The sequence below is a fragment of the Corvus brachyrhynchos genome, unplaced genomic scaffold (genome assembly GCF_000691975.1).
Source record: "Corvus brachyrhynchos isolate BGI_N302 unplaced genomic scaffold, ASM69197v1 scaffold221, whole genome shotgun sequence".
NCBI classification, from domain to species: domain Eukaryota; kingdom Metazoa; phylum Chordata; class Aves; order Passeriformes; family Corvidae; genus Corvus; species Corvus brachyrhynchos.
In genome coordinates this window covers 2,182,760-2,208,437 of record NW_008236622.1, presented here as the reverse complement: position 1 = coordinate 2,208,437, position 25,678 = coordinate 2,182,760, and the positions used below count along the sequence as shown (strand labels likewise).

Here is a 25,678-nt window from a genome sequence, read left to right as displayed (position 1 = left end):
TAATACCAAAAAATGGATTTTCTTTCTTGTAGCTAATCTTCTCTGCATGGTTCAATCTGAGATATTTAATTTCTGTTGGATGTGATGTAATTATTTTTCATGTGCTGTATTGCTTTCTGTTACCAGTCTTACAACACATATGACATAGTGTAGTACAAGTCTTGTGTAACAATATTGGGAACAATATTGGAACACAGACATACTCTTTAATAAGTTTAAAAATGCATTTAATAAAACCCATTCAGAAAAATCATCACAATTGTGATGATTTATTGCTAATCTCACAGAACAACTGTGTGAAAGAGAGAAATTTAACATGATCTGTATCAGTTTGCCTCCCTGTTACAAAAGTATAAATAAGTATCTTTTAGCCAAACCAAAGTTAAAGTAAGAGATTGGAAAAAAAGTTATGATTATATTCACTCAAAAATTAATAAAAAAGTATTAAAGGTTCACAGCAGAGTTCTGCTCATCAACAAGCAGAAATTAATTATCTGGATATAATCATCTAGACTATCGTGCATTGCAACTTTAAATATGGTTTCCATTATGTGTAAAATTTTCTGTGTACCCTTAAGAAAGGGAAGATATTGACCTGATGAGTGGCTAGGGCACTACGGTTCCTCACTCAAGTGGTCAAAGTACAACAAGATTTTCAAACTGAATAAGGAGGAGTCCTGTCTATTACCCACCATTTGAGTCCTCATAGAATGGTGAGGTAAGATATCAAAATGATTCTACGATTAGGTATGTTGTATTGTGCTACAGCTTGTGGGAAATTGAAATTTGATTATCTAAACTCCACAAGGCCTCAGGGTCTTGTGTTGGAGTTTTTCTGTGTAGTTTTTTTTGTGTATGTTTGGTTTTGTTTGGGTTTTTTTTTTCAGTTGTTGTTATTATTTATTTTATTTTTCTTGTCATTGGTTCACGTGGGTTTATTCATGGCATTATGAAAAACTTATGAGATACGGATTTGGTGAGAAGTAAGACACTACCTTGGGTCATTTCGTGGATCAGAGGTACCATAGTGCAAATAGAAGTCTGGCTTCCTACAAACAAGATAAGTAGAAAAAATTGAGTCTATTGTGGTCAGAGTAATTATATGCTCTGGATTCAAGGTGGTGGAGTTTACACAGCTGTATAAGAAAATAGATGTTAGCCTAGAATTAAAATGATTGAAAAAATTGGGCAGCTACTATCCCTTTGATAGTTCTGCTTATAATCTTTTGGTTAAAAAAAAAAGTCCAAGTTTTTTGATTAATAGAGCTCTGTTTCTATTCTGGTTTGTGTTATGGTGATACTCTTCAGGGCTGCAGTAGTTCCCTTACAAACAGTTTTATTGTTTGTGTCCAAAGGTGCACCAAGGCCCTGACAGCCCCTTCCAGTGGGAAAACTGCAAATCAGGATCCAAAGGAGGACTTGTTCGTGAGTCCTGGACTTAATTTGAAATATTACATTTGTGTTAGACTACTGACTTGAGAGAGAACCTGGCAAAGCATATGCCTATCTTCATGGGGGAAAGGCCCAAACACAGCCATGAAATCCGTGTGTATCGGTGCATAAAGCCTGTTCAGTTGTAACTGTGCCTCATCTCAGAGAAGGAGATGCAAAAGCTTCTCATCAATCTTGTCTTGCTGCTCGTGTCAGTTTAGGTGTGAATTTTACCCTATTTGTGCCTTGTTTGAATAGCACGGAGGGAGCCAGCCCAGGGCTAGTACCTGCTGCGGCTTAATTGATAGTGCTTGGGGAGGAGAGGAAAGCAAGGATGGCCCTAACTAGGCCATCACCACTTCTGCATCTCCTGAGTCCCCCAAAACCATGGGAAATCTTTATTTTCTTCCTTGAATTCAAGGCAACATTGATGAGGGATTTTTCTCACTTTTGCGAGATTTCCGAGCTGTAGGGCTCCATTTGCTGCATGTGTCTACATGCACCACATCAAATCAGACCCTTACCCAGAGAAATGCTTTTGGAGACCTGCAGGATAAAGGCTGTTTTCTACTTCCTTGCCTTATTTCAAACAAGTGTGCATCAACTGGCAGGATAACAAAGATATGCCTAAAATTGGGTGTTTGTTTTTCTGTTACTGAATATTACCCAGCTTAAACTTCTGTGAATATGCATTCAATCACTTGCATTTTTATTTCTCTTTCATGTACCATAAGTCTGTTTTCCTGCCTATTACAATTTACTGCTTCTTATAGAAAAAGTTACCATTAAAAAGGGCATTGAGTATCTTATAAATCAAAATTTGGTGAAGACACATTTTTCTTTTAATTTTCAACTGTGTTTTGGACAGGAATTTAAGGATAAAATAATAAATGGAGTTAAAATAGATGACTTTACCAGGTCAATTTCCAGTTATCATAATAAATAACAGGTTTCTTTGAAAAATACTTGAATGCAGTGAAGACAGATAAACACATACCAAAACTGAATGAAACACTTATGTCAGAATTAAAGGGAGATAAGGATAATCATCCTTGGAAAAAAAATCATTGATACTGATGTAAGATATCTACATATATTAGGAGCTTCTTTGTTAGTTGATGTCATCTTTCATTTTGGTTTCAGAATCTATGAATGATAGTGTGAGAAATGCTATGTGCATAAGACTGGAAACTGATCTATATTGAAGCAAACTCCCCATTTAAGCTACCATATTAATTATTCAGCTGATATTCCACAGCAGTTCCACTGAAGTGGCTTACAGTCTGCAGATTTACTGAGGTACAGCAGAGTATAAATTTTATCTCGATTGATTTTTTCATAAAAGTAAGCTCTCCCAGATCCATAGAATCCACATGAGTTTTACTAATCCTGACCCAACTGTGAATAAGAGTAACACTTTTTGGTGGTTTGTTTTGTTTGATTGTTAAGTTTATTGTTGTACTTGCCTCCAGAGAAGTGTAGTGTATGCAGGTCACCACATTGGGTTTGTGTAATGGTTCCCAGAACTGCAGTTCCTGAGTTTGTAACTGTTAGTCTTGTAGGATAAAGTTCAGGAATACCAGGATAGAGAAAGGGAGTGAAAGGCTCAGGTGTCAGTATGTCCAGCCTCCAGACAGGAGACAGACCGCTGGAACTCCTGGGATGCTGAATCTGCCCAGTGTCTCAGACTGTTGCTAAAGAGCCATTCCACCAAGAGAGACTGGTCCTGCAACTCTTATTCTGCCACTGAACACACATTGCTCCAGAGTTTACAGCAGAGTCAGAAACAGAGTAGATCCTTTGTAGTAGATCCAGAGTAGTCTCTGAGTAGATCCAGAGTAGTCTCCTTTGCTCCTTTGCTATTCCTTCCTATAGAAGACGGAAATGATTTACCTGCTTCCCATTCTACATCCTTTTGGTAACCATTCTTGAAATGCTGGCATAACTTTTGAGACATGCAGCATTCTCAACAAGATACTGCAAAATTATTTGCTCAGGCAAAATGTAGTTTCTCTCTTTCTTCCTTGTATGTTTTTCCCAAAATGAGAGTACCTGGAACAGAGAACCTACCTGCTAGCTGGTGCTTAAATTCAAGTTATAGTCACTTTAGACAAACGATAAGGTGCTTATATGTTACAGATATAACAGTCATAAAAACCACTGGTGTTTGGATATGGAAGAAGATAGATAGAGAAGTATTACTGAAATTATTCCTTCAGGCAGTAACAAATGTTTTGGTTGAGCCATAATCATTCTTGTCAATCACTACTTGAAAGAAGGTTGAGCAGGGATGCCTGACATCTACTTTCACACCTGTCTCACTGTGGGAAAAATTCACTAATTAATATAAACTCAGTTATTTGCAGTTAGGATGCTTCTTCCATTTCGAATCAGCACAGTTACATACATATTTTAAAAGTGAATGAGGAGATAAAATCTGCATTTCTTTTCTTTGCTGTCCTATTTTTCTTTAATTTGCACCAGCTCCATTTTAATTAGGACCATTGTACTTAATTTACTCAGTCACTGAGTAACAGTCCAAACTTATTCATCTTCTCCTTCAGTAGGATTTGGAACCACCAATGTATAAGTCTTCAGCTGGTGTCTGGGAGCCTGTGTGTGCTGACTATGGCATTAGCTTTCCAAGCAGGAAGAATTTACACCCAGGCCAACTTCTGTATTTAATGGTTTCATCTGTGCATCTCTGCAGCACAAAACTGCCTTTTGTTACCAACAGATTTTGCCCAGTATTATGCATGACTGTCATTGGGCTCACCACATTTTTCCATAAAAGTGCAGACTGTGGTGGATAAAGGTTCAGAGCCTGCATTTGTATACGTAAAGTGGAGCTTTTCTAGCCAGGAGTCAGTGTTCTTCCTGGAATTAAAAAGGTAATGTTTGAAGAGGTTTAACTCTGCCAACTTTAGATGCTTTCTGATATGAATTAAATCAATAAGGTGGTTATTAAATTACTCTAATAAAGACGATAAGTCTGATTAAAGTTGCTGTACTTTGGGTCACACCAGAACAGATTATATTCAGCTTCCATTAAATAAAAACTGGATCTAAAATTTTTAGAAATTACCAGGGCTTTGGAGGAAAAGTCATAGCCATAGATGAATAAATAAGAGAAATATGGTTTTATATGACTATTCTGCAGTAAAATTGTGGATGCTGCTGAATGATTACTGAATTCCAGGACACATCCTTTTTTTGAAGGTTTCAGGAGAAATGTTTTGGAAAAAAAGCAAGGGAGAAAACAACCTCCTGTGGGAAGTCCTGAATTAGAAGTGAAAAGAAGCACACACAAACTGAGGGTGGAAACCAGGTTCTTGCACACTGCACAATTACATTGACTAAATCCTTGCAACAAGTTACCCTAGCGTTCCCAGTTCTCCTGGGATCTTCCCTATAGGTAACTCAGCTCTTGGCAATAGATAACTTTCAAAGATTAGTAGCAATTCAAACACGCAAATATTATACAAATAAAACAACACCCCCGTTGTACCTGTTTTTACTTTACAGCTGATTATTTTGCAGCTTTATTTAGTTTTAAGATTCAATGTGCAATAGAATTTGAAGAGGAAAAATACTAAGCACTCTCTCAAGAAAAGCCTGTCATTTTTTGGGCCAAGTGACAGCTCAGGTTTCTGGTCCTGTGTTAGGTCTAGGAATCAGCAGGGATTTATAGCAGATGCAGAGGCTGGAAGTCTGATCACTAGGGAAACAATTAATTGACATTTGTATGATTATATTTCAGCTAAGTCAAAGCCAGTATTTCAGGCTGTCTGAAAACTTGGAATGATGTTGATGCATTGTGTTATATTTTTTTCCCTTTGGAAACATATTTTTAGCAATTAATAAGCTTTTGAAATCTCATTTCTCTCAATCCTAAATACTGTGGCAGAGATTGTGCTGCTTCAGTGAGCATGGAACATTGTCATTTGGGGAAAGCAGACTTAGAACTTGTGTTTCCTAAGTGACAAGTGGAATGAGATTTCAAAAGAAAACTTTGATAAGTTTCCAGCCGTTTCCATGTTTTTTATGTGTAATTTGCTTGTTCTTCCAAAGAGACTACTTGTCTTTTCTAAAGCTCTTGTATTGGAAGAATCCAGCCTGGTGTGAACAGTAAAAGTAGAAAATTACTTCTTCAAACTCAGATGATAATTCTGTCAGTGGTAGTCATAGCCTCTGTTTTGAAAGCTGAAAAGTGAACCTAAATCAGGAGAGATCTTTGAGATTCACTCTGTCTGACAGTGACTGAGCTGACTTGGGCTAGGGGGCTGCAGCTGCTGTGGAATGATATGCTCTAGTTCACATATGAGCTTGGCAGGTTGTGAAAAAAAAAATTTTTGTTGTTTTTTAAAAGTTGATAACTGTTAAGAGTCTTTAGATTCCCTTTGAACATAGAAATAAGAGGAGTTGGAAGGTATTTTTATTAATACAGTGTGTGCTGGACTTATGTGAAGGGAGATGAGTGAACCCTTTAGTAGTGCACAGACCATGCAGTATCAAGTGCTGGATACAGAAGCTAAATCCCAGTCTTAAATTTTATCCCAGTCTCAGTTTGTTTTCTCTAATGTTTTCAGATTGCAAAGAAAGTAAGCTCTAGCCAGAGCTCCAGCTGAGCAAAATGTTTGCAGTGAGCCAACATCTTCTTTCTTCTGCTCCAAGGTTTTTGAAACCACAGCTCTTGTGAGCTTCAAACTGTGCTCTCTAAAAGCACATAAATTTCAGCTTAAGTTTTCCAGCAGACTTCCTAAATCACCTCTTTGCCTGCAGAGCCCCATTTATCCTCTGGTGCTCTCTGACTGCATTTCTGTGGCTGGGTGGGCTGCAACTTCTGAGCTTTCAAATAGCACTGGGTAACTATCTGGAGACATTGCTTGATATAGTCTACAAACCTCCTTCTAAAACATCTTGTAGGGAGGTGGAACCAGGAGGTGGACCAATATTTCAGGGAGGCCATCTGGGATATGGAGGCAGCCCACAATATCAAATCTTGTACATATTGATTCCAAGTAAAAAGAAATGAAATACAAACAGCCCAACACCCTGTGCGGCCAGGAACCATCAGTAAAAAGTTAGTGCAAAAGGTTCTGATTATGAACTCAACTCAGAGTAGTGGATAACTGATTTCTTTAAATTATACTTCTTAATGAGTTGCTAATAAAAACCTTAAGTGTCTGTAGGTTTTACTCGGGTTTAATTTTCATCATATTTTTGCAACTTGGATCATAGCCTCCCTATTTTAGAAAGTGGGTGAAGGTTTCCAATGTCCAACATGTCATAGTTTCAAAAATCAGATCTAATTTTCTTTTCTACCTGCCTCAGTCTCATACTGGTTACATTGCCATGATGCCTGTGACTCTCACTATAAATAAACACGTAGCAAAGCATCTGATCTCATACCTGATTTTAACCATTCACTTCACCTGTTCAGGTGCCTTGTTTCATTTGAACATGGAGGGGTTTGCGCTGTACACACAGGAGATGAAAAGTGGACATTCTCTGTGCAGTTTCCCGTTATCTGTGTATGAAATTACAATGTCTGAAATTAAACTGACCTCCATCAGTGTTGCTGCAGCTTTATGATGCAGAAAGAAATTAAAGAGGATTGAACACAAACAAAGAAGTGGTAGGTGAAAGGAAATATTTTTAGTGAATGTGGTCTGTTTAGTTATGTGACACAGTGCCCTGTGATTTTGTAGTGTTTCTATACAGTCCTTGGCTATTAAATGAACCAAAAAAAGTAAATGAAGCACAAGAAAACAAAATAAAAACTTGAGCTGTTGGTAGTGTAATAAAGGACTGAATAATCACTGACTCGGTACATGAGTTGTGCAGCCTGAGGTTTGATATTTGTGTGTGACCTGTGCCTGACACAGTTTGTGGGACCTGCCTTTGGAACAGGAGATGTGCAGAGAGCTGGGGCAGGGTCTGACAGCAGCTCCAGTGGAGAGTCTGGGGAGCAGAGGAGGCCCTGAGTTCTCCTCAAGGTTTTGTGTGTGTATTCTCCTTTCTCCAGGAGAGCTTTAGGGGGGGCACTGTCCTGTACTCAGCTGCTGAGGAATCTGCTTTGCTTTTAGGAATCAATGACATCAATAATTTCTGTTGGTAAAGAAACCAACTGGACCATGTTCTATCAAGATTTGAGGTTTCTTCAGTACAGTGTGTCCTCAGCTCTGAGCAAAACTCCTTTTTGTTCATGGTTTACTGGATCATGAAGCAAGTATTTTTCTTTGTGTTTTCTTTAGTAGTGGGATTTTTCTTGTCCTTGGAGTAATTTTTAAGAATATTGACATGGAATGTGAAACATCTGAAAGGCAGTATGTTAAAAATAACTGTGATCACTTGAAGAACTTAAATTATGATAATCAGCTGGCAGGCAAAATTTAATTTGGGGGATAACTGTATATAATTAAAATACAGTACTAATGGGAATTGACCTCTTCATATATTATTACTTCTGTAGAGTTTAGTAAATTAACAGGTAAAAGAGAACTGCTACCCCTTTCTTGATTAAATGAAAATCTGACTTACTTTTTTATAAAAAAGAGAAGTGTTTTTGTTAAGTTCTAAAAATGGCTATGTTATGAAAGTAAATGAAAAATAACTTTTATCTAAAGGTTTAAGATTTAGTAATTTCTTATAAATACTGAAGTCCATATTAATACTTGCAAAAACAAGAAAATACCCATTTGAACAGAAGGGTTTTTCTTGTGTTTAGAACAAAAAAATATTAGAATATGATGTACAGAAGAAAGGCCTAAAGAAAGGAGGTGATAAATTCCTTTTTTAATCAATTGTCAGTCAAAGAAAATCCTACATATTCAGTCAGTAGCTGAAATAAACTTTGAATGGAATAAATAAACATTGCAATGACATACCAAACTTGCAGCTATATTTCTGGCAAACATGATAGTGTCTGTATGTGATGCTGCATGCAGAATGTGAGGGGCAGAGTTCAGTTGCAGGGGAAAACAAGCAAGTTCATTAAAAAGGGCTGTCTTGTCACAGGTGACATTAATTAGCTCTGGCATGGTTTTCAGAAAAGCAGTAAGAAAGAGTAGCTCACAAAATCAGACATGCACTGGACTTAATTATTTCCCTTCTCCTTACTGGTGTTGTCAGCTCCTCAAATTTGGGCAGTCTGCGCCGTGTCCTGCTGTTCCTTCCAGCCCCAGCCGCTACTGCCTTGGCCTCCCCTGGCCCGTGTCCCTGACAGTGCCTCTGGGGGTTATGGTCTTCCAGCACAGAGATTGGAGGGAAAGAATCTCACTGATTGTCTTAATGCCTTAATGGTCCGTGTCAAGGGTGCAGAAAGTGTTTGTTAGGGGTAGGGGACATGAGGGCAAGGTAACCTCAGCGATGGGCACTCTGAGCTCTTTGGGGTGGGCTGGGTGGGGCGAGGACATCTGGCTTTGTGTTGGGTCACAGGTTGTACAACTCTCCAAGGAAACTGCTGGCTGAAAGAGCTCTTCTCTTTACAAACTACTTATGCCCATAGTAATAAGAAATTCTAAAGTAGATTTGAAAGGGCAAGTTTCTTGCCCTTCTGCTGCAGCACCTTTCTGTGCAACGGTGAACATTACTATAAACCTTGATATTCCTACATCCTGGCTATCCAACTCCAAAATTTTTTCACTGCCAGGGCAACATAAATATTGAGTATAATAAACATTGGTGTATTTACTGTCTTCTGATCCCTGGAAAGACTGCTGTGGTGCTGAGAGTCTGATACATGTCTGAGTCTAAGACATCCTTTTTTATAATTAAAATTTCTTTTTTATTGTTTATTTTACAATTTGGCATTTTTCCTTCTCAATTCTATCTCCAAATTCTCATAATTTCCCTTTCAGGAAATATTATTCCCGTTCATCCACTTCCTTCAGTAAGTGCACTGGCAGATGCACTGTAGATATAGTCCCAACATCATCTTCTGTAAATGCACTACATTTCTGAACATTAGTTTATTAGAAGGACTGCAAACTATAGGTCCTATCCCATCCAAACTACTCTTATTGTTTTGTTAATTAAATTTGATTTTTTTAAAAAATGGAATTCAAAAATGTGTTTTGATAGCCAATAACAACAAAATACATCTGCACAAATCTTCAGGCCTGTCAACATCAAGTTCCTTTAAACTGAGCTCGGTCTTTTGGGAGTTGATTCTAGATCAGAAGAGTGGGATGGGATTCTGAGTATTTGATTTCTGCTCTAGACACTGCCACTGGCAAATAAGTTATATTGGATAGACCATTTTAGGCATTATGTAAATGCAAAGATTTTCAGCAACATCAAGGCAAACTTGAAGAGCTTTTAAAAGGTTCAGTTGAGACTGAATGACATTGGAAGAACCAAGTGAAAAGATAAACCAGCAAATGTAAAGCAAGATGACAGCTGGTTTGGTTTTTTTATTATTTTATTTTATAAAAGCAACAAGGTTTTATTTCTTTTTTATGAAGTACTTGAATAAATTCTTAGGGGAATGAGAATTTCACATTAGCCTTGTATTATTATTCTTTTCTAAAAAATAAAAAGTTTCAACAGAGCACTAACATCAGAATGCATTCAGAATACACTTCTGATAATTCTGTAACTGAAACTGATAATCTCTAACATGGCAAAACAAAAACCCCTTGAAATTGGGTATATGAATTTAAAGCTTTGCCAGTTATTAAAGAAACAAAAGGCAGACCTTGTGACTCAATGCTGGCATCTAAGGGAAGGACGATAGGTCATGAAATAAATCATCCCGACTTTGAAGTTTGAAGATTTCCATTTTCCTTCTAAACATCTCACATATCTTAGGAGAGGTGCACTGTGCCTCTGCCTTTGGGAAGTTAATGAAACTGAATGATCAGATCTGGCAGAGAAAAGGAGATTCTGAACTGTGTGTCATTTACAACCAGCCACACAAAAATGATGCATCTTTGCATCTTGAGCTCCATTTGTCTCTGTCCTGCCTGTAAACTCTGTTCATGAGTTTTTTTCATCCTGAATAGGAGTTTATGGGAGTTGATTACAACTGTGTTAATATTTGGAAAGTTGGAATTGTGATGTATATTAGATTTTTTTCTATGTACAGTCAAGTTGTCATACACTGATTATTCCACTGAAGAATATTTGCTTTTACAGTTCTATTTTTCCACTGGAGTTTTCCTAAAACTGCTTAAATCTCCCTCAGAACTACAGACATGCAGTAACCTGGCCGCAATCATGTATGGCTCAGTAAGAACTGGGCTGGGAGTTTCCTTGCTATGTGGGGCTCTATTTTGTTGTTGTCTCGAGGTACAGGCTACGCCTTTCTTGCTTTATAACAAAAGCAGCTGAGCAGTAGTTTTTATAAACTCAGGTATAATCCCTTGTGAATTGCATCTAAATCTATTAACTTTCCTTGGAAGTTTGTAGTGAGTTGGTACATCCCAATGGTCAGGCCTAAAATGTTTTTTTTTTTTTTTCCCTAAAATTGATTCTCTAAGTTATATTAGCAAAAGAAGAAAGAAAAATATTTAAAAGATGTTTGGTTCATACCTACATGTTTCCAGTTATGAAGGAAATACTTATCCACAGGATAAAAATTAAAAAGTTGTCTAGATGATGTTTTAAGAAAATTCATCCTTACAGTAAAAAAAAAAATTGAATTTGTCTAATGGTATTTAAAATTAACCAATACATTAGAGACTCTTTAACTAGGTATGTGCAATTTAATGTCAAACTTTTGACTGGAGCATTTAAATTTAAATGTAATCCATGAAGCGATAAATACATCACTAATTAGCATTAATGTAACATGATTACAAAATAAACATTTGATTAGTACATTTAAATTTCAGCGTAATAAACTGCTGAACTAATTAGTAAATAAAGTCCTGTTGATGCCAACCTTTGGATGACACATTTATGTGTTGCACATGGGGAAGGTGTTTATAGTTAAAGCACAAAACAAACCTCTATCCTTACCAGTGCATATGGAGCCTAGTAGCTTAGTAAATAAACAAAACCTTTGCAAATCACTTTCCAGCCCTCACTTGCATATTCTTTTAATGCAAGTTCAGTAACAGCTTCAGAAGACACATGGCTTGGGAAATGTTGCAGATGCACACTGAAGCTGAGAGAAAGTGACTACCCCAGATCCCTGCCTGTCACCCAAAAGACCAGAGCTAACCACAAAATCCTTACCTGATTAGCTGGGTGATCATCCAAGTCAGCTCATCAGTGTGGATTGGGGGAAGCCTTTGGCTGTCACTAAAAAGCAAAGTACCAGTTTGATCCTGCATTATTGTCTGTGATGGTGGTTCTTCCACTGGACTGATAAGTTTTTTGAGTGGCATAGATGAGCAACAGTGAGCTCCTGTCTTGGACAAATGGTGTTGAAGCCAGTCTCCAAGAGCACTGGTTATTCTTGGAAAGCCAAGGTGGATGCCACATTAGTTTATGTTTTGCCCAGGTTTCTTGACGCCAATGAATCTAATTTTTTTATAGCCTTTTGTTGTTAGATTTGATATTTATGTGGAAACTGTCCGAGGTTACAGATTAGGACAGTCCCAGATCCTTAAAAAATATTCAATTACTGATTATGCAATGAAAGGAAGACAAAAAATTCTCGCCAGAGAAACAGTGAGTACTAGTGCAAATATTTTAAAACCCTTTCACTGGATACTGAGTAATGAACCCGGTGTCTTCCTATTAATGCACAAGTTAACACATTCTATATGTTTTCCTTCACCAAAGAAGCATATAAAATGTCTGTAATAGACTTGTCATTTTAACCTCATTTTTGTCCAAGATTCAGGCTCTAGGTCATCAGTTGAGAAATGGTTGTTTTCTTGGTATTTGGAAGTTCTCAAGACAATGCAGAGATGTTTTCCTTGAAGATCCCAAACGAATCTTACTTTGCAATTGCTGCTATTGCAGAAAGGAGTAGTGCTTTAAAAAACGATCATAATTGTACTTCTGCACAGTATTTTCTAAGATTTTGAAGCCACTTTTTTCTAAAACATAAGCTGCACAGAGCAAACCTGGGACTGAGCAGACAAAGGCATTTTGCACTTCAGGCCTGCATTGACTGCCTGCTCAAAACATCTCAGGAACAGCTCATATATCTTTCAAAACATAAAAAAGCTTTCTTGGAAAGCTCTCTTACTCATTGTAAAGATTTCTTTATTTCTTTTGGCATAAAAGGCATTCAGAAACTGTAAAAGAGGTCTTCGCTGTAGTCATTATGGCTCACTAGCTCTTAGCACAGAATGCATTTCAATTCCTTGTTACAAGGCAAACTTGTTTGAGCCTTTTATTTTTGCAATAAGATTTTAATCAGTTAACAGTACCAGCTATTTAATAGGGGAGAGCAATTCTTCAAAACAGCTTATCTGGGTTCCCAGTGTCATTTGCAGTATAAAGTGTAGCTATAAATAAATTAAAGCTCTCTTCAATGGAAAGTCAGTCCCAAGAGACATCATCTTTGTTGCTATGAAGTCTGATCTATTCTAAAAGCTGTAGGAGGAAATATATATTTAGCTGATATCAAGGATAGTTACAGCAGGATTGTTTTCCAGTCTAGGAACTTCTGGGATAGCTGCAGTTATTTACATTGCACAAGAGTATAACTTGTGGGTGTAAGGCTTTACATGTTAGTTGTAATAGGCTTTATAATAACTGCAAACACCATCATGTGTTTAGAAAACAAAGGCTCTTATTTGAAAAAAGCATAAATTTGAGTGATGGATGGTAATTTTCACTTTTCATGTATTCGGGACTGACAGTGCTTCAAATGTGCATGAAACAGTGCTGACAGCCCATGGCCAATGGAATCCACAGTGTTCAGCTGTCCATTCCTGAGTGGGAGTTTCATTCCCTCAGTGAAATACTCTTCTGTAGGTATGATTTTCCCACTCATTCTTCAGATTAGTGCTGTGTCCTGTGAGTCTCCCTCTTCCTTCTCCACTCCCATGCTTAGTAAAATCATTCAAATATTTCCCTTCCTCATCTGAAATTCCTCCCTGATTTAGAAACATCAGTAAACATCTTGGTGTTTGCACATTATTGCATCTGGAAATATGAGAAATTTAATTTCACAGTTATTCTAACGTGATTAAGATTCCTTGGCAGGTAAAACTATTTCTTGGGGGTTGGATAGAAGCAGAATCTTAAATATGTGCCTTTTGAGAATTTTATTCTTCTTTCCTAATGCAAATTTTATGTTGGAATCATAAAATAAAGATAGGCATCACTATAGAATATGACTCTCCTGCTTGTGGAGAGAATGTCTGGACTTTTCTTGAACTTTCCAATATGGTGTACACTATTTTGAGCTTGTAATTTGTGGTGTAAAAACAAAAAAAGTGTAGAGGAAATTGTTTAAAACTCAAAGGAGATGCTTTAATAGATACAAACAGAATGTCTGTTGTACCCATTGGTTAAAAACAAAATGTAAAAATCAGGAGCTGGTGAGGGACTCATAGTACAGATGACATCTGAAATCCTGGTATTGTCTTGTGGTCAAAGACTGATGGAGTCACCTTTTCTGCAGTCATAGAAGGACTCAGTGTTATGGTAATGTCAGAAGCTGGATCATGTGTGGCTTAATAACAAGAAAAAAATATTAATTCCTTAGTTCTTAAAGGAAAGAGAAAAACATTGGTCTTCCAGTGAAGACACCAATTGTAATTGGCTTTTTTCATTGCATGACAATATTAATAAATTTTAATATTTTTAAGAAAAATGGTTTTCACAGAAGAGCATATTATGACTCCCACTGGTAAGGTTTGCAGTGGCTGAAAATACAGCTCTATTGAGAGGAACCGTTTTAACCGGATTTTCATTTTTAAATGTAAATGTTCTGGTAAAATTCTACCAAAGTACAGTTCAAGGAAAGCAGGAGAGGAATCAAAATAAAAATGTAGATTCAATGCATGTAGTAAAGTTGAGTGATTTATATTCACAGTTTGGGATTTCTCATCCAATTTGCTAAAAAGCATCTATGCACTTGTTACTGAATATGTTCATTACTGCAGTATCCCTTCTCTGGGCACACTTATCACATATATTTTAAAAAACAATTTTATAAGTTCAGAAAAAGGTATTTGGATACTACCTTAAAAGAAAAATGCAAAATCCATCCCCATGTTTAATTCTAATGCTATGTAATACAGAAGGGATCCACATGCTTTGAGCATTCAGCACCATATAGTATTAAAAAATGCAGCAAGCCTATTTTAGAAATAAACTGCAACATTTTTTTAGTAGCTTTCCATTTATGTTTCTGAACCAGAAACAATGAAAATTTGCTGATTATTTAAGCATGCAGAATAATATGAAGTATTATAGCTCACCACAGAGGTCTGTATGTTGTGAGTGAAATTAAGCAAGATTATTGAATCACATGGATACATTATAAATTGATTTATAAACAAGGAATATTCAGTGGTATTACAGTATCAGTATTTTTTGAGTTTTAGTTGCTTAAAGTATATTGGTAAATTTAGATGTGAAAATATACCTGCAAATAAAGGAAACTTTACATGCAAAATTCTGGCAGTAACCATCTTACATTAACAGAAGGTAGAAGCATGGAACACTGAAAATTGAGCGTGTTCAAGCATCACTGTGGCTTAAAATTTTACTGGTAAAAGGCAGTTTTTAACACAATTTGAAATGGTTACTTGCTTGATTCCTTCACTGGGCAGAAGGTAACTCTATCTTAATGAATTGAATGAAAAAAGATCCCAATTTCAGTAATGATGGGTTTCTTCCTTTCATACTTAAGGTATGTAACTACCAGACTCTCCTCACCCAATACAACTTCTGTAAGTAGAAATCCTACATGTTTAAAAGTCAAGCAGTGATAATGGGTATGTAGTTTGTGACAAGAAAATGCATGGGATGACGGATGTTCAAGGGTGCACTCTTGGATCTCATCCCATAACCTATCACATTTATATTTATATTTATATTATTTATATTTATATTTATCTAGTTTATCTACTGCTAATCTGACCATGCCAACTAATTTTTCAGGTATTTAATTTATGTATGCCTTATGCCCATGCTGTACAGGGGACAGGGGTATTTTAATAACATTTCCTTCTTGGTGCAGCCAGTCCAGACCACTTGAGCAGACTCCTAAAGGGTGAAAAGTTATGTTTTGAAACACAGCAACTGTTAATTTGCACACTAACTCCTGGGCTGATGACTTAGGCTGCTTTTCCTTTATCATCTTTTGAAGACTCTTGCTTGAAGTTCAAGTCCAGTGGATGTAGCAAATTAAGTTAAAGACAAACATGGGCCCTCTGTGAGGGAGCATTATGGTGCCTGATATATCTGCTGTGTTACTTGGAGAAAATAGTTTTCATTCTGCATGCTGGAAGATGATTCTTTCTGTTCTTACTGGTATTTTTGTGTTCTTCTGAACATATTTCTAGTTAAAGAAATAAGAATCAACATATAAACTTAGTGAAAATATTTCCATTATCTGTAGTTTGGTCATTAAAGCTTGCCTGTGTTTTTCTGAGCCTTTACAAAATGCAAGTCTTTCTTCAACATGCAATATTGAAATCTTGTAGTAGTACTTCAGACATCAAGATCCTTCAGACTTCAAATCCCACTTAGACATCATTTTTTTCAGTTATGCTCAAGACACACTCAATATTTGGCTAAAAATCTCCAGTTCTTACATTTTGAGCAAATTATAAACTTATCCAAATCTGGGAAATCAATAGAGCTAGATGAAATATTTTTTCTTCATCCCTCCTTTAGCATTATAAAAGTAAGCAAGTGACACATCTTTAAAAAAAAAAAACAGAAAAAAAAGGTGTTGATGATGGTGCTGCAAAACACCTACAAAGAACATGATCTGAGTCACTCTAGTGACATTTCTCCAAACTGTTCTTCACTCCACAGTGGAAGGAAGGTATTGGTGTCATGTTGACATTTTCTATGAACTAATTGCATTTAAATTTAAAAGATAGTACAAATTACATCCTGGTATGATGAAATGAAGTGCACTTAGATGGAAACTTTAATGTAATTTTTTTCTGAAATACAGTGTTCTAAAAGTAGTGTATAACAAGAGCTTCTTCACAAGTCCAAAACACAGAATGAAAGAAAACCATTGGAATTTTAAAACTGCTTTTAAAATGTTCTCACAGACCACAAAAAGGGCAGCCATGGATTTGGTCAGTCTTGGGTTAACTGGTACTAATTGAAGAGCAGTTCTTGAGAGCAAAACACAGCAACACTTCAATAAAAGCTAAACTTGCTATTGAGTGTCTGTATCCTATTGCCAGAGATGAGATAATGACCCAGAACACAATATTTTCCAGTTAAAGAAGCCAAAGTTACAAACGTGAGTGAATTGGCTATCAATGCCATTACAGAGAGATTTCACTGCAAAAGTTGGTCTGTGAGTGTTCCTGCCCCTACACAGGATATTTGTGACCTTGGCCTCAGGATGTAAATGGAGTAAGGGATGATCAAAGTTATGAGTTCCTGTTTCTGAGTAATCTGCAGGAGTGGGTTGAATTTGGGCTGTTTTCTCTTTTAGATTTCTTTCCAGAGTGGCAAAATAATTTATTTTTTTGTCCTTACTTAATTTCCTAGATGCTGAACAGGAAAAAGCTCCAAACAAACAACAAATTCACAGTCTTATTTCTTCTGTTTGCTTCCTAACTTTTCCCTTATCATAACTCCTTTTTAACTTGCTTTAAATGGTCTTGACATGTGTGCCTCTCCCTCAGCTGCCCAACCAATTCTTCAGGTGAAGTTACTGCAGAGTGGTTGCAGTGCTGGGGTGATAGTACAGTTCTGTTAGCACATTTTAGCTTTCTGCAGTTTTCACTGCCAGATTCTCCTTCTCTGGCTGCAATTAACCTTAGGTTTGTGGTGTGTTGGCAGTAAGTCAATCAGCTTGTTGGCATAAATTAATTACCAATGTAGAGATTTCTTTCAAGGTTATCTCCTCAAAGGCCTGTCTCAGCTTTTAGTTTTGCCATACAGCTTTGGGACATGCGTAAATTCAAAACCCAGTTGTATCTTCAGTACTTTGTCACAAACGGATAGTCATCATCTCTCATCCTCCTCCCTCTCTGCTGTTCTTCTCTGACTTTGGTAAGCCTTGTGACTCCCAAGGACATGTGGAAGAAGGTTACTCTTCAGGGTCAAGCACTGAGGTAGTGAAGAAGGACAAAGTAGCTGCTGGGCATGAAGAGTTCATGTGAAGAGGGCAGACTGAATGTGCAAGAACAGGAGGATTAACACCATCGCTTGGCAGCTTTTCTGCTTGTAGCTGTGGATGGGCAATCTCTACAACGTGTATAGCCAGAGGAAGAAGCTGTGCTGAGACTGTGACTCGTGTGCACGGCTTCATAAATCAAATCAAAAGATGCTTGAGATGATGGCAACCAGCTCTCACTGCTTTTAGCAAGACATCTTCCTTTGTGTTGAACCTTTTATGAATAGTCCCCTCCATCAATATTTTGAATTCTTACATCAAGTAACCATCTCCCAAGTAGCCACAAGGAAAAAATATGCCTAGGCTGGAAATGGTGAGTTAGCTGCAGACTAGATACTTTTTTTTTTTTTTTTTTTTTTTTTTTTACCTCTGCAATTTCACTGAGGGTATCTAAAGGCTGCAATTGACATACCTGCAGCTCAAATGAAAACCACCTCAGCAGATGATTTCTTTAGCATTCAGTAAACCCCAACCAATTAGGTGTTTAGAATCTGAGGGATTACTCAGGTACAGATTTAGAATGATGACAACATTTGCATGTATCAGTGCAGGTAAAGTGGCTACAACTTCAGCTCCATGTTGTTGCCAATAGTTTTGCCTGAGACAACTTGAAATAATTAGATTAAAATCCAGTAGCTAAGGGGAAAAAAAAGCCAATACAAACTATTGAGAAAGTTTGTTACAGAACAGCACATAGTAAAACTTGAGTAGTCTTCATTATTTACTATCCGAGCTGAAGTTTCATCTTTTCATGCTTTTGTTACTAAATGGAACATAATAACCCTTCATCTCTAAGAGAAGGTTTGTTAACTAAAGCAATAAAATGAATTGATTAGTTGTTATTTTTTGCATCCTGATCTGCTTTTTAAATTTTTCCTCACAAAATTCTTCTGAACCCTCCATTAGTGCTGTTTATATCTTGTAATTTATATCTTGCTATTGAGGTAAGTAATTTATACATATAGACTTCCAGTATTTGGTAATACTCAGATTTATGTATCACTTGAGTGGAGTATTGATCCTTCTATCTCTTTATTTTTATAGCCTAGTTGTTTAAGACATAAAAATGGATGCAACACAATTTTCTAGAGTTAAGTGTAAACTAAATAGTATTTCTTAGTTGTAAACTATTATTGGATTTTAAGGAATAGGTAAATAGAAATATATATTTTGCATGTGGATTTGCCAGCAAATTGAATCAAGATAGATAAAATTGAAGTGATTATTATTTTCCATTTTATACTCATACATAAATTCATACCCATGCTTTTGAATTTCTGTATAACAATTTAAAATATATGTATATATTTAGGGTTGAATAAGCTTTGATAATTTTGAATATTTATATTCATAGTCCAGTATTCTCAAAACCAGTATCTTTTAAGTTGGTTAATTATTCTCAAAAAGTGAAAATATATCTATATTAAGCTAGGGCTTCTTCTACCCTTGTGAAGAACATTAGTTGAGGCAAAAATAAGACTAATTTCTGCATAATTAAAAATAAAAAGGAATTTTAAAATGAGTAAAGTCAAGTAAGGAAAGGGTTTTGTTGTCTTTGCACACAAAGTAGAAAGCATTGCAGTGCCTGCACATTTATCAAATCATTCATCTGAGTTTGGCCCTTGCTGCAGAGCTGACTCCTGCAGCACTGCAAAAGTAAGCAGTGGATGGGCTTACTTGATATAAGCTCAGAAGAATACTCCATGATAGCAAAATATATCAAAAAAATAGATAGGAATGAAGACAAAGGGGAGCCCTTTGAAAATACCTGTGAATACACTGATCATATCTTCAAATACAGTTTCAAACCAAACCCCTTCCCTTTTTTTTTCCAGGTAACCTTCCTTTATTTTTGTTGTAAGCCATTTTGTTAATTATTTTTTAGTCTACCTGTCATATCTTGATTTAACTTATGTGGAAAGCTTGTGGAAGCACTTGTAATGTCAGTGATTTTTTAAGTCAAACTCTTCAACATCTCTTCAAGAGATGCTGCTTCTTTAAAAGGGTAAATTGTGTGTCCATCTAGGTGACTGTATTGAGCTCAGAGGAGATCCCTCTCAAAAGAAGGTTGTTATTTCCAAGAGCAGACTATAGTTGGTAAGGGCCAAAGCTAAGCTTCAAATGCTTTTCCACTCTTGTTTTCCTTCTGTTTAAAATAAAAAAGCAAACTCTCTGCTCTCCCTCTGATGGGGCTGGGGATCTTGACTGGTTATTCTGTACCAGTTTGTCATATGGAATAGCTTTTCGTGCTGGTTCTGCACAGGGACAGACAGTGAAATATTCAGCAGAGCCCAGCAGTTCAGTGGGAAGGACAGTGTTCCCCTAGAAACAGAATTAGAGAAAAAAATCACAGCCAGGAGTACTGAGAAAATGCAGTATTCATGGAAATTCGACATATTAAGGGAAATTAGTGTTTAGCAACACAGTATACCCCCTAGGTTAAGGGGATAAATAATATAAAGGTGTCATCAATAGAAAAGTTGTTAAGGTAATGGAGCAGGGTCCTGGAAAATGCACATCACTACTTTGTTATATTCTACTTTGAGAGGTTCAGCTTCTTTTGTGGCATCTGACTGGGCAGAGAAAATTGGAGCCTGACATTCCTGGTGTTTTCAGCCCTCCTTCACAGAGAGGAGGTGAGCATTGTTGCTCTCAGGTCACCAGTCAGCTATCCCTGACAGAAGTCTGTTTTCTGCCCATTTTAGCTTTGTGTCAGCAGCCAGTTCCTCTCTGCACCCTGAAGGACGGCAGCACAGAAGCTGGACTGTTGGCCAGGCCTGTTCCTTGGATTTGATCTCTTCCCTGATCACATAACACCAGGACAAGCTAGCACATTGTCACCGAGCTCCACAAAGACATGCCAGACACCTGAAAAGAGAATGTATTCAAATCTGCCTGAAACAGCAGCCAGTGAGCTCATAAATACACTGTTGAGGTGTCATCTTTCAGGAAGGAGTTCGGAATCGTTGACAGCTGCATGTCGGTGTGCTGGCTTATGAATATGTAAAGCAAAGGCCAGATTCATACAGCCTGACTGAGACCCAAATTCAGTGCCCTCTGTTCCCTGCTGCCCCAAACTAGTTAGAAAGAAAGTGAGGTGGCAGTTGTACTGTGTATTAAATGCACAATTAATACTGTAAATTTATGCTTACTGTAGATGATGCTATTCCAGCTCACTGATCACAAGGAAAGGTTGAAATAGTTGTGTGCATCTTTAAAGAATGTCCCCAAACTTTTGAACTTAAAAAATTAGAAGATACTAAGGCGGCAGACAAAGCAATGATCAACAGTTTATAACAATTATAAGAATAGGGACTGTCTGCCTTTCGTAAAGATCACACTACTGTGTATAAACCTAACTGAATCCAGCTGGAAGATGAGAAAGTAAACCCCAAAGATGAGGCAAGAGGTTTCCAGTACTTGTATATACACACGTGGGTGCTCAGCAGAGAAATGGTTTGGGCTCTGTTTACGGGATGTGTGTGATACTACAGGAGTGCATATGCGGAGGTGTTGCAGACTGTCTGCTTGTGAGGTGATTTGGAGCCTGAGCTTGGCTCCCTGGAGCGTCCTTTTCAGTGCCCTTTGCTTCAGCTGCATGGGCTGCATTACAATCAACACTGCAGGGCTGCTCACTGCCCTCCAAGAACAGGTTGAGGTTTGTTGGAAGGAAAAATCTATAGCGTAATCAAAGAAAGATATGAAAGAAAGAACCCGTCATACCAAAGATGAATTGAGTACTACTTATTACTTCTAACTAATGTGCCTCAACTTAAAGGTTTATCAGGTTTTGTTTAAATCACTTCTTTTTGATCCACAAATTATTGTTATCTTATCCTTTATATAACTGACCAGCTTTATAAAGATTTAAGGTTTGAGGTGGTTTATGTATGATAAAAGTTTGGAGCATTTTGAGAAATCTCAGAGTGCATGTAATTCTTTGTTTTATTTTCCATAGTATTATAATTTAATTCTTCTGGATGCCTGTGTCACTTTGCAATACTTTCAAGTACAGCTTGACCCAGTATGTTTTTTTGGCATAAAAGAAAGTGAACAGAATTTTTAAAACTAATAAAAAGAAGCCCTTAACAGTATATTATTAAGGTAGTACTTCAGCTGTGATGGCCTTGATTTTGAAAACAAGATACTTAAAAATGTAGCTTTCTTTTCTGTTAAGTGATTCCTATTTTTCCCATAACAATGCTTTAATTCAGAATTATTTTCGAAGGCTCACTCTTGCTGTGCATTATTCTTGCTCTACCTAAACAGCCTTGCCTTGAGACAGTTATTGGCAGCAGTACAAATTATCTGGCTGCTGTAATGATCCATTAGAAGAAGAGTATGAGAAACCAGTGCAAATTAGCAATAAAAAACACTAAAGGTATAGATCACTGGCAACAATTTAGGAATAATATCTCTGCCTGAAGCAAATTCTGGTGATTCACCGGTAATTTGCTAGAAGCCTTTTAACTTGGTTCTCATTTGTAAAGTTAATAGTAGGTTATTTTGCATTGTGATTGAAAGACCTGAAATCTTAGTTATTATTTAAGACTATTGATTTCTCCAAATGGAAATTCACCCATATATTAAAGATCTTCCTGTCATAAATGATAAAAGCAATAATAAGAATATAGTTTCCACATATTTTAAAATGCTGCTCTGGCTTAGACACTACCTTTGCTTGGGCTCGAGGTTTGCCTGCTGGTTGGCAAATAAAGTAAATTCTCAGTTTGGGCATCTGCTTTTATGATAAACATAGGATCCAGCAAGTTTTTACAGTGAAGAATCAGGGATCCTTTTGTGATTCAAAGGACTTGTGAGATTTCTGCAATCAGGGCTAATGAAGGAGGCAGCTGCCTGGAATGGCTGCTTGGGGCACCAACATGTGTGATCCAATCTGGAGATGCAGCTCTCTGACCTCTGTGCTTCTGCTGAAGAAGTCCCTGAGGGTAAGAGGAGGTTTTCTCTGTACAGTTTCCTCTCTACAATTTTCACTGTACAGCCACTGCCTCTCTCACTCTTTGCTGGGCACCACAGAACCCAAATCTCTGGGGCTGATTCCTGGCTAATTATCCCAGGATGGGGTGACATCCTTCATTCCCACAGTTGGGCTGGACCAATCCCGGCCCTGAGCTTTAGCCTACAATGACCAAGAGCCTTGGGTTGACTCAGGCCTGATCATGCTCTATATCTTTGTGGAGGGTACAGAGGGGTGCTGGCACCAGTATAACCCAGCATCTTGCAGTACTGGGAGAACTGGAAGTCAGAGGCTTTTCCCCAGCTTTGAGGGGCACAGTGCAATTTAAAATTACAATACTATACTGCCCATGAGAGGAATTCCTGTCCTTTTGGATCCTCACACAGCTCTTCAAGCTTAATCAGAAGAACCATGGGATATAGATTTTAACATAATTATTTTACAGAAAGTCAAACAAGTATAACAGGCAGGGCATAATTTTTATACAAATATATATTATATCTTTAGTATTAATCTAATGATATTGTGCTGAATGCAATGTATCAGGGATATCTTGTTTCATTTTAGACAGGAATTTTTGACTTTGTACTGATTTTCTTTTTTTTAGTTCACTTCCACAAACTCATGTCCTGTGTGTGGCTTCTGAGGCTTTATTGCCATGTGGGTGTGTAAAGGTGGGAACACACAGAGGTGAGATGTCACTGTGAGGATGGCCAGATTAAATCTTGGTGCACAGGAGGGGCTGCAGGGGACAGAGGCTCCTTAAGCAAAAGCAGAGGGACACTGGATCACACCAGAGAGAACTGTACAACTGACTGGGTCCTGAGTTTGCTTCTTTCCAAAGGCTACAGAAATAAAATAATATAAATGGTCGGAGGAAAAACACAGAGCTGTTTTCAGAGGTCAAATCTACTATGCCCGCTGCTTTCTTTAATTCTGCCCATTACTCAGAGCATAAAAACAGTTGTAGTTGCTTGCAACGTAGTAGCAAAATGAAGTTTATTTGTGATACAAAAGAAGGCTCATAATACTTAACATTTACAAAATATATCTCCATGACATTTGTCCTTTTCATTTGATTTGCATTTGCTAGAGTTGTAGGCATGCACTTCCCTTTAGAGGTCATTGAATAGCCTGTGTGTGTTTTTCTTAAATGGCATTAAAGGCACACTGGGAATTAATCAAATTCCTACTGAAATTCACTCTGAATTCTTTTTCCTCGGGAAGTCATCAAGCTCAGTTCTGTGTGTGCAGTGTAATTCACCTAAAAGTACTTCACTGAACTGAAGGCCTCCTGTCTTAGAAAAGAAACCTTTCCATAATGAGGCATTTTTGAGGAAATAGCATTTCAGGCTCCATTCCTTGTTAGACACTGCTGTATGCTCAAAAAAATACTTAGCAGAATTTTGCATTCTCTTGCACAATGATAACTGACAGTGGAATTTCTTGCCCTGGCATCCAGTCAGTTGATGGAAAGATGCCAGCTGCTATGAGTTATGCTCGTATGTCTTTACTCCTGATTTCCTTATTTTGGTCCTTGCTAGTAGAAAATTTCAGATGTATTTGTTAATACTTTGGAGGAAATCCTGGCTTTAGTGAGGCCAAGACTTTACTCCTAATTGCAAGATGGCAAAAAGGAATAATGTTTGTTTGTTTTTGTTTCAAATGTTTTGTCTTTAATAGCCATGTGTTTATACTGCTTTAAAATCTGTGCATCCCTGTCAACATTATGAATGAGAAAAGTTTATGCAACAGAACACAGCAGTGTTCAGACCTTTTCTGTCTTGGGATCAGAAGATACTTTTCAGTGTTAACAGATCTTGAGAGATCATCTTCTTTGCTGTGAGAAATTAAGTACTATATAGGTGCTAAATCTGAATATGGAAATTACTATTAACATTAGGAATGGGGCGTAAAAGTGAGTCAGTGTCTTGGAAGATGCTGCACACACTCTTGACACCTCAGTTCCTATAGCCTGCTTAGTCTGTGGTCTGTATGGCACAGGTTTGTGACAGATGTTTTACTGAATGAGGGAAAACACAAGTGGTGGGTTATTTGATTTTAGTCATTTTTCAAAGAAAAGAGATATAAATCTTTTAAAAAATAATTGTGTGTCTTAAGTCTGCTTAAATGAGCATCTATGCCCTTTATCATGGAAAAAATAATTAGAAAACTCATTTAACATGCAGCAAAAATTGCAGCAATTTTTCCATCACTGCTGATTTTTAGATTGCAAAAGAAGTTATGTGGGTTTATTTTTCATGCTTCCATCTTATGCATGGAATTCTCTTTACAGGCAAATTTCATGTCATATTTTAATTTCAAATATGGGCTTTATGCAGCCTATTATTTAAAAGCTTTAGGAATATAGAAGCTCTTTCTTTTTTTTTTTTTTCCTTCCTTTTTCTAAAATAGGAAAGTTATTTGATAAGTAGTTTAAATGTGCAGTCTTCTGAGGTAATGCTGCTTAGTGTCTGTGGTTTCTTTTAAGTAAATGTTCCATTGCCAGATGATGTTTCTATAACACAAAGGGAAAGTGTCATTTTCACCCTAGACATCCAAGTTTCAGGAAAATTTACCAAACCTAGGAAGAAGATAAAATCTCTGAAATCAATTTATAATACTTTACCTTTGTGTCTTGCAATGTTTTTCCCACAGAAAGTGGCTTCTTAAGTATCACAGATGGTATCAGAAAAAAAAAGAATTATAAGGATCTGGTCTGAGACTCGAGAGACCTGGATTTTAATTCTGTTCATCATCTGTTTGCCATAGGCAAGTTACTTTGCCTCCAGTTATGTCACCTGAGACCTCTGTGTCTGCCTGTGATACAGATAACTCAGTAATAACTGCTGTATTGATTTGACAGCAATAACAGACTCACGCTGATCTGTCCATTGTGCATCCATTACTGGTGCTGTAACAATGTTCTGTTTGCATGTCTAAGCTTCACTGCTAATGGAAATTAAAAGCCTGATACACCACTCCCTACACAACTTATTTTGATGGGGTTTTGTTGGGTGGTCGTGGGGTTTTGT

The 25,678-nt window shown here is 37.1% G+C and overlaps 1 long non-coding RNA gene across 1 annotated transcript in view; it reads left to right on the top strand.

The window, feature by feature from the left end:
- The first annotated feature begins 1,367 nt into the window (after nt 1-1,367).
- The window catches only part of LOC108444755, a 185,067-nt gene continuing 160,756 nt past the window's right edge, over nt 1,368-25,678 (top strand). The window contains exon 1 of the long non-coding RNA XR_001859422.1: nt 1,368-1,425. This is a non-coding gene — a long non-coding RNA (uncharacterized LOC108444755). The remainder of the gene's footprint in view (nt 1,426-25,678) is intronic.